Source organism: Arachis ipaensis, chromosome B6, assembly GCF_059453495.1.
Source record: "Arachis ipaensis isolate K30076 ecotype BB chromosome B6, ASM5945349v1, whole genome shotgun sequence".
In the NCBI taxonomy this organism is placed as follows: Eukaryota; Viridiplantae; Streptophyta; class Magnoliopsida; order Fabales; family Fabaceae; genus Arachis; species Arachis ipaensis.
Genome location: NC_142441.1, coordinates 76,230,379 through 76,240,310, shown reverse-complemented (window position 1 = coordinate 76,240,310; position 9,932 = coordinate 76,230,379). Strand labels below are relative to the sequence as shown.

Here is a 9,932-nt window from a genome sequence, read left to right as displayed (position 1 = left end):
CATGGTGACATGTCATCAAGTGGAGCCTGCAAATTCGTTAGAAATACCTCCCCCTAAGATGCCATCATCCTTCATAACATTCAAGTGGGTAAAATTAATATCCCCTAGATTTCTGATTCCACTTGAATATGGGTTACTGGAGACGGATGGTCAACTTAGAGCTCTTTGTGGCATTAAGAGTAAGAGGAAGATGGTTAGTAGTTGGAGTTGTCAAACAAGGTTCAACATGGTTGCATACTCAAAGTTTAAATGCAAAGGTTGGTGTAAAGCTCAACTGAATGGGTCTAGAAAGTTGGTTGGCCGCTTTAGTAAGAATTCAGATTGCTTGCCACCCGGATGAAATCATGATGATCAACAAGAAGACGGGTGCAATAGCAAGGTTTGGGATCCTGGAATCTGTTTTGACATCCAACACCCCGGGAGCCGAAGAATCTGTTTGAAGCTGCTCAAAGGCTTTACGTGCCTAGTTTGGGATCCTGGAGGCCATTGAAATTAAAAACATTGGTGGAGATTCCTGGATGAGTTCAAGCACAAGCCACCATAATAGGAAGCTCACCAAATGTCCAACTTAAGGACTTTAACTAAAAGTGCTAGGTGGGAGACAACCCACTATGGTATGATCATTCCTTTTTCAATTTTATTTTGTTTTGTTTGTTTTTAATTTATTTTATTTTATTTTCATTGAACCTGAAATTATTTATTGCATCTACATTAGCATTGCATTCTGCATACTGCATATATAAAAAAAAAAAGCACGCACGCGACGCGGCAGCGTCGCTGACGCGTCCGCGTCACCAGTGCGTTTGGAAGAAAAGAAAAGTGAACAGAGAGTCACGTGAGAGCATGGCTGGAGGCGTGCCTATGGCACAAATTGATCCACACGACCGCGTCGCTGACGCGTCCGCATCATTTGCGAAAATGCTCCCACGCGTTCGCGTCACCCACGCGAACGCGTGCCCTGAAAATCGACGTAAAAAAGGTGTTTGGCAGCAAGTTTGGTTGGAATGGGGCTGGAACGGTGCTAGAAGCACGAGCCTTACCACGTGAACATGTTCCCCATGCGTCCGCGTCATATTGGAAATAAGGCCATCCACGCAATCACGTCAACCACGCGACTGCGTTACCAAAAAATTTGGTGAAAAGAGTTTTGAACCAAGAGTTGTGCGAACGCGAGGCTGCACTCGCACCAATCGCACAAATCAGGCCACACGATCGCGTGACCCACGCATCCGCGTCACCTGATCCTATCATGCACCACGCGACCACGTCACCCACGCGTTTGCGTCGCCTTCGCCGCACAACTTATCCAGATCAGCACCAATTATCTTCTCTTTTCTTCTCTAATCCTAATTTCTTCTATCTTTTCTTCTTTCTTTCTTACTTTATTTCTTTCACTTCTCATTCCTTTTCACCTTCATTCTATTTTACTTAATTTATTTGCATATTTCATTCATTGCATTTTAATTTTGTGCATATTTTTATTTTTCTTTTCTAAATTTATTATTTTACCATTGGTGTTAAATGTTCTTATTCAACTGTTGCATCTTTTCTTAAATTATTTTGGTGCTTAGTGACTTGTTTTACACTGTGGAATAATATTAATTATCTGCTAATGCCAATCTTTTATGATACTTGCACTTCATTTGCATTGACATGAACTTATATTGATATTTTCATTACCCACACTCCTTCTCTTTGTTGCAAATTTTGCACCACTGGTATGCCATGTGCTTCTATTGTTTTCTCACGTACATGTTGAAGCTTCCATGTAAATGAGACCCTTATTATCTGGCATTAACACCCATATTTTATTTATTTTCTATCTTTGTTTTTGGGTTACTTTTCTTCTTTTCCCTCTTCTTTCAGGATGGCTACCACGAAGGGAGAGGAAGAGCTTCTAAATGGGGAGACAAACAAGTCCATCAGCACAATCCTTGAAGAAAAGCATCAGTTGGAGAGACCCGTCCACTTGTACATCTTAGCATGTACCGAGGACGGTGCAATCTTTAAGTGTGGGGAGGTCGATACCGATCTCCATGGGTTAGCTACTTTCCTCTTTTCAACACCATTGTTTTATTTATTTTTTTTTTGTTTGTTCATTATTGCATTTGCATGTTTAATTGCATGTTTGTTTGATTTTATGCATTTAGCTACTACTTGGTTGAGAAATAATAAGTTTCTTTTTAAAGACCCTATTTTTGAAAAATTTTCACTAATTTAAAACCAAAATTTTTGTGTTAAACTTACAAGAAGTTGTATTTGGAACATGGTTTTTGAGCCAAAGAACACACAACCTGTGAGATTTTGAGCTTATTTATATTGTTACATTATTTAACCATAATATTTATTCTTGTGTGTTCACTTCTCTATAATTGCAAATTTAGATTTTGTTCCATTCTATATGTCCAATATTTAATATATTTACATGCGTGCATATGATTGAGGCCATTATTTGTTATTAGCTCACTTATCCCAAATAAGCCTACCTTTTACATCACCATTGTTAGCCACTTTGAGCCTTTTTATCCCCATTTATTCTGTTCTATAACCACATCACTAGCCTTAAGCAGAAAAAAAACAATTAAATATCCCAATTGAATCTTTGGTTAGCTTAAGATAGGGGTTGTGTAGCAATTAAGTGTGGAGAAACTGTGGGAACATGGGTTAATAAGGGAATGTATCATGTTTCTAACTTATTTGAATATTGGGAATTTGGGAACCTGCTCATGAAAAACCAAGATAGAAAAATAATGAAAAATCCATGTGCATTGATAAGTTATGTTTGCTTTTATGATTCAAAAATAAATAATAAAAATAAAAAAAACAAAAAAAATATTTAATAAATAAGGGGACAAAATTACCCCAATGCTAAGTCAATAAAAAGATTAATGCACATGTGATAAAAATTAAAAGAAAAAAATTGGTACATGAGTATGGGAATTATACAAAAGTGGGAATTTTGGGTAGCTAGGCATGAATTAGAATTATATAGAGTATATGTATGTTAGGTGAAAGTTTAGGTTAATTAAAGATTCAATTTATAGCTCACTTAGCCATATATATATACCCTCACCCTTACCTTAGCCCCATTACAACCTTGAAAAGACCTCATGATGTTTGCATTGGTACATTAAATTTTTGTTGATTGGTTAGATGAAGCACAAAGTTTAGAAAGCATGATTAGAGAAGAGTAGAGTGAATTACCCTATACACTTGAGAGACTAGAGTGATATACACTACCAGTGAGGGTTCAATGCTTGATTCTATGTTTCCTGCTTTCATGAGCTATTTTCTTACAAGTTTACTTGTCTTTTATTATATAATTTGAATTAATGGAATTTGATTCATAGTTGTCTTGAAGAGCTTATTTACTCTTAACCAAGTAGATAGAAACATCTTAGCATGTAGTTGCATTCATATAGATAGGTTGCATTTCATACTTTCTACCATTCCTCTTCACCCTCTTATAGCTTCTCTTGAGCTTAGCATGAGGACATGCTAATATTTAAGTGTGGGGAGGTTGATAAACCACTATTTCATGGTTTATCTTGTGCTCAATTGAGTGGTTTTTATCAACTCTTTACCCACTTATTCATACTATTTGCATGGTTTTATATCTGCCTTCCTAATTATGTGCTTTGATTGAAAACATGCTTCTTTGGCCTTAAGTTCCCTATGTTTAAATCCTCTCTTATTACCATTAGAGGCGTTGATATGTGTGTTAAGTGATTCCAGAGATTACAGGGCAGGAATGCCTCAGAGGATGGAAGGAAAGCATGCAAAAGTGGGAGGAATACAAGAAGTTGGAGAAATTGCTAAGTTGTCCAGCCTGACCTCTTCGCACTCAAACAGCTATAACTTTAGCTACAGAGGTCCAAATGATACGGTTCTAATTGCGTTGGAAAGCTAACGTCTGGGGCTTCGATTTGATATATAATATGCCATGGTTGCCTTGACGCTAGGTGACACGAACGCGTGCTCCACGCAGATGCATCGCAGTTCCGAAAATCAGCGTGGCAGTTTTCTTCTCCAGCGATTTCTGGGCTGTTTTCGACCCAGTTTTCGGCCCAAGAAACACATATTAGAGGCTATAAAGTGGGAAAATCCATCCATTCATAAAGACAAGCTCATAATTCATAATTTTAGTTTTAGATGTAATTTTTAGAGAGAGAGGCTCTCTCCTCTCTCTTAGGATTTAGTTTTAGGATTTAGGATTATTTCTTCTTCATCACAGGTTCAATGTTCCTTTTATTTATTTTCTAGTTTTATTATATACTTTTAATTATTATTTATCTTTTCAATTTGGCTTATGCTACATTCATGTTATGATTTTCTTAATTAATATTATTTGAGGTATTTCAGATTTAAGATTGCTTTGCTTTATTTATATTGATGCTTTTAATTTAATTTAGATATTTTCTCCCTTTTGGCTTGGGTTAAGTAATTGGTAACGCTTGAGCTGTCAAATAAAGCAGTGGTTGAAATTGGGAGTTGCTCCAATAACTCTAGTCTTTCCTTAGGAATTGACTAGGAACTGAGGATTAAGCTAATTAATCCACTTGATTTACCTTCATAGTTAGAGGTTAACAAAGTGGGATTAAAATCCAATTCTCATCACAATTGATAAGGATAGGACTTCCAGTTCTAATATCTTGCCAAGAGTTTATTTTATTATTATTATTTTATTTTTCTTATCATTTAACATACTGGTTCCTTACTTTCAAAACCCCAATTTACAAGACTCATAACCAAAAATAAGAACATACTTCCCTGCAATTCCTTGAGAAGACGACCTGGGATTAAATTTTTCGGTTATCAATCTCAAAGGAGTTTGTTACTTGTGACAACCAAAACATTTGTAAGAAAGGACTTTTGTTGGTTTAGAACCTATACCTGCAACGAGGATTTATCTGCAAATTTCTAGACCACGCAAAAGTTCCTCTCTTCAGAGAGCAAAGAAGCATTGGGGCGTGCCACTTGAGTTCGTGGCGTGGCACGCCAAACAGAGGAACCATTCACTCACAAAGGGGCATGGCATACTAGACCCTGGGCGTGTGATGAGCGGATAATTTATACGCTTTTTGGCATTGTTTTTAGTATGTTTTTAGTAGGATCTAGTTACTTTTAGGGATGTTTTTATTAGTTTTTATGTTAAATTCACATTTCTGGACTTTACTATGAGTTTGTGTGTTTTTCTGTGATTTCAGGTATTTTCTGGCTGAAATTGAGGGAATTGAGCAAAAATCAGATTCAGAAGTTGAAGAAAGACTGTTGATGCTGTTGGATTCTGACCTCCCTGCACTCAAAGTGGATTTTCTGGAGCTACACAACTCCAAATGGCACGCTCTCAACGGCGTTGGAAAGTAGACATCCATGGCTTTCCAGCAATATATAATAGTCCATACTTTTCCCAAGTTTAGACGACGCAAAAGGGCATTGAACACCAGTTCTACGCTGCAGTCTGGAGTTAAACGCCAGAAACACGTCAGAAACCAGAGTTGAACGCCAAAAACACGTTACAACTTAGCGTTCAACTCCAAAAAAAGCCTCTGCACGTGTAAGCTTCAAGCTCAGCCCAAGCATACACCAAGTGGGCCACCGAAGTGGATTTATGCATCAATTACTTACTTCTGTAAACCCTAGTAACTAGTTTAGTATAAATAGGACTTTTTACTATTGTATTAGACATCTTCGAATCATTTAAAGTCTTGGTTACTCCGGTTCCCCTCTGGGGCTGAGACCAATGAACTCCATTATCACTTATGTATTTTCAACGGTAGAGTTTCTGCACTCCATAGATTAAGGTGTGGAGCTCTGCTGTTCCTCATGATTTAATGCAAAGTACTACTGTTTTATATTTAATTCAACTTATTCCGCTTCTAAGATATCCATTTGCAACCAAGAACATGATGAATGTGATGATTATGTGACGCTCATCATCTTTCTCACTTATGAACGCATGCCTGACAAACACTTCTGTTCTACATGCAAACAAGCTAAACCGAGTCCGAGATATTATAATCATCGTGGTATAAGTTAGAACCCATGGATGGCCATTCCTGAGATCCAGAAAGTCTAAACCTTGTCTGTGGTATTCCGAGTAGGATCTGGGAAGGGATGGCTGTGACGAACTTCAAACTCGCGAGTGCTGGGCGTAGTGACAGACGCAAAAGGAGGGTGAACCCTATTCCAGTATGATCGAGAACCTCCAGATGATTAGCTGTGCCGTGATAGAGTATTTGGACCTTTTTCACAGAGAGAATGGGATGTAGCCATTGACAACGGTGATGCCCTATATAAAGCTTGCCATGGAAAGGAATAGGAAGGATTGGATGAAGACAGCAGGAAAGCAGAGGTTCAGAGGAACGAAAGCATTTCTATACACTTATCTAAAATTCTAACCAATGAATTACATAAGTATTTCTATCTTTATTTTCTGTTTATTTATTATTATTATTCAAAAACTCCATAACCATTTGATATCCGCCTGACTGAGATTTACAAGATGACCATAGCTTGCTTCATACCAACAATCTCCGTGGGATCGACCGTTACTCACGTAAGGTTTTATTACTTGGACGACCCAGTGTACTTGCTGGTTAGTTGTATCGAAGTTATGATAAATTATGAATTAAGATTAAAGCACCAAGTTTTTTGGAGCCATTATCAGGGATCACAATTTTGTGCACCAAGTTTTTGGCGCCGTTGCCGGGGATTGTTCGAGTTTGGACGACTGACGGTTCATCGTGTTGCTCAGATTGGGTAATTTTCTTCTTATTTTATTTTCAAAAAGTTTTCAAAAATTTTTCAAAAATATTTTCTTCTTTTTATTTTTCCCAATTAATTTTCAAAAAATATATATATATATATTTTTCTTCAGAATTTTTAAGAATGAATTCTAGTGTTTCATGAAGCATGTAGAAGCCTGGCTGGCTGTAGAGCCACGTCTAAATTCATTTGGACTGAGGCTCCCAAGTCATCATTACAAGAGCAAGCTAGTTGTTGCTAATCAAATTTGTTATTGTATGACTCATTTGTATCTTCTAAAGCTGGGATTGGATCCTCTCCAGTGGAAAAAAACTGGATGGTATCCAGTGGAAGATCTCACCCTTCATTGCATTCTCTCTCTTATTTATTTCTGGTCCCATTTGTAAAATTAAAGGTGGGAGATTACACTTTATTCTCTCCAGTGACAAAAAAAATGGAGAGGATCCATTTTTTCTAAAGCTTGGCTTGCTATTAAGCCATGTCTAACCCTCAGATTGGAGCTTTAGACTAAGAGTGCAAGATTTCTGGAATTCATATTAAAAATTTTGGAATCTTTATTTTTATTTTTCACATTAATTTTCGAAAAAAATAAAAAAAATTTATAAAATCATAAAAATCAAAAAAATTTTATGTTGTTTGTTTGAGTCTTGAGTCAATTTTTAAGTTTGGTATCAATTGCATTTTTTCTAAAAATTCTTTATGCATTTTTTCGAAAATTCATGCATTCATAGTGTTCTTAATGATCTTCAAGTTGTTCTTGGCCAGTCTTCTTGTTTGATCTTCATATTTTCTTGTTTTGTGTCTTATGTTGTTTTTCATATGCATTCTTGCATTCATAGTGTCTATACATGAAAAATTTCTAAGTTTGGTGTCTTGCATGTTTTCTTTTCTTGAAAATTTTTTTCAAAAATAAGTTCTTGATGTTCATCTTGACATTCATAGTGTTCTTGGTGTTCATCTTGACATTCATAATGTTCTTGCATGCATCACATGTTTAGATCCAAAATTTTCATGCATTGCATCATTTTTCATGTTTTTCTCTCTCATCTTTAAAAATTCAAAAATAAAAAAATATCTTTCCTTTTTTCTCTCATAAATTTCGAAAATTTGGATTGACTTTTTCAAAAATTTTTAAAATTCAATTGTTTCTTATGAGTCAAATCAAATTTTCAATTTAAAAATCTTATCTTTTTCAAAATCTTTTTCAAAAATAAAATCTTTTTCATTTTTCTTATTTATTTTCTTATCTTTTAAAAATTGATTTTCAAAATTTGTTTCAACTAACTAATTAACTTTTTGTTTGTTTCTTATCTCTGTCAAAACTACCTAACTAACTATCCCTCTCTAATTTTCGAAAATACCTCCCTCTTTTTCAAAAAATCTTTTTAATTAATTAATTGTTTCAATTTTTAATTTTAATTTTAATTTTATCTTAATTTTCGAAAATCATTAACACTTTTTCAAAATTAATTTTCGAAATTCCCTCTCCCTCATCTTCTTCTATTTATTTATTTATTTACTAACACTTCTCCTCATCTCATATCTCTGCTCCCCTCACCCTTGTGTTTGGATTCTCCTCCCTTCTCTTTCTTTACATTACATTCTTTTCTTCTTCTACTCACACAAAGGAATCTCTATACTGTGACATAGAGGATTCCATATTTTCTTTGTTATTCCCTTCTTTGTCATATGAGCAGGAGCAAGGACAAGAACATTCTTGTTGAAGCAGATCCTGAACCTGAAAGGACTCTGAAAAGGAAACTAAGAGAAGCTAAAATACAACAATCCAGAGACAACCTTACAAGAATTTTCGAACAAGAAGAGGATATGGCAGCCGAAAATAATAATAATGCAAGGAGGATGCTTGGTGACTTTACTGCACCTAATTCCAATTTACATGGAAGAAGCATCTCCATCCCTACCATTGGAGCAAACAATTTTGAGCTTAAACCTCAATTAGTTTCTCTGATGCAACAAAACTGCAAGTTTCATGGACTTCCATCTGAAGATCCCTTTCAGTTCTTAACTGAATTCTTGCAGATATGTGACACTATTAAGACTAATGGAGTAGATCCTGAAGTCTACAAGCTCATGCTTTTCCCATTTGCTGTAAGAGACAGAGCTAGGATATGGTTGGACTCTCAACCTAAGGATAGCCTGAACTCTTGGGATAAGCTGGTCAAGGCTTTCTTAGCCAAGTTCTTTCCTCCTCAAAAACTGAGTAAGCTTAGAGTGGATGTTCAAACCTTCAGACAGAAAGAAGGTGAATCCCTCTATGAAGCTTGGGAGAGATACAAGCAACTGACCAAAAAGTGTCCTTCTGACATGCTTTCAGAATGGACCATCCTGGATATATTCTCTGATGGTCTGTCTGAATTAGCTAAGATGTCATTGGATACTTCTGCAGGTGGATCCATTCACCTAAAGAAAATGCCTGCAGAAGCTCAAGAACTCATTGACATGGTTGCTAATAACCAGTTCATGTACACTTCTGAGAGGAATCCTGTGAGTAATGGGACACCTCAGAAGAAGGGAGTTCTTGAAATTGATACTCTGAATGCCATATTGGCTCAGAATAAAATATTGATTCAGCAAGTCAATATGATTTCTCAGAGTCTGAAGGGAATGCAAGCTGCATCCAACAATACTCAAGAGGCATCTTCTGAAGAAGAAGCTTATGATCCTGAGAACCCTACAATAGCAGAGGAGAATTACATGGGTGAACCTTATGGAAACACTTATAATCCCTCATGGAGAAATCACCCAAATCTCTCATGGAAGGATAGAACAAAAGCCTCAACAAGGCTTTAATAATGGTGGAAGAAACAGGTTTAGCAATAGCAAGTCTTTTCCATCATCCACTCAGTAACAGACAAAGAACTCTGAACAAAATACCTCTAATTTAGCAAACTTAGTCTCTGATCTATCTATGGCCACTCTGAGTTTCATGAATGAAATAAGGTCCTCCATTAGAAATTTGGAGGCACAAGTGGGCCAGCTGAGTAAGAAGATCACCGAAACCCCTCCTAGTGCTTTCCCAAGTAATACAGAAGAAAATCCAAAAGGAGAGTGCAAGGCCATTGATATAACCATCATGGTCGAATCCAAGAAGGAAGGAGAGGACGTGAATCCCAAAGAGGAAGACCTCCTGGGACGTCCAGTGA

The 9,932-nt window shown here is 36.4% G+C and overlaps 1 non-coding gene across 1 annotated transcript; it reads right to left on the bottom strand.

The window, feature by feature from the left end:
- Window positions 1-8,991: 8,991 nt before the first annotated feature.
- LOC148561397 (small nucleolar RNA R71) lies at window positions 8,992-9,099 on the bottom strand. Its single transcript, XR_015887225.1, has one exon. It is a non-coding gene; the product is annotated as a small nucleolar RNA R71 (small nucleolar RNA).
- Window positions 9,100-9,932: the final 833 nt, after the last annotated feature.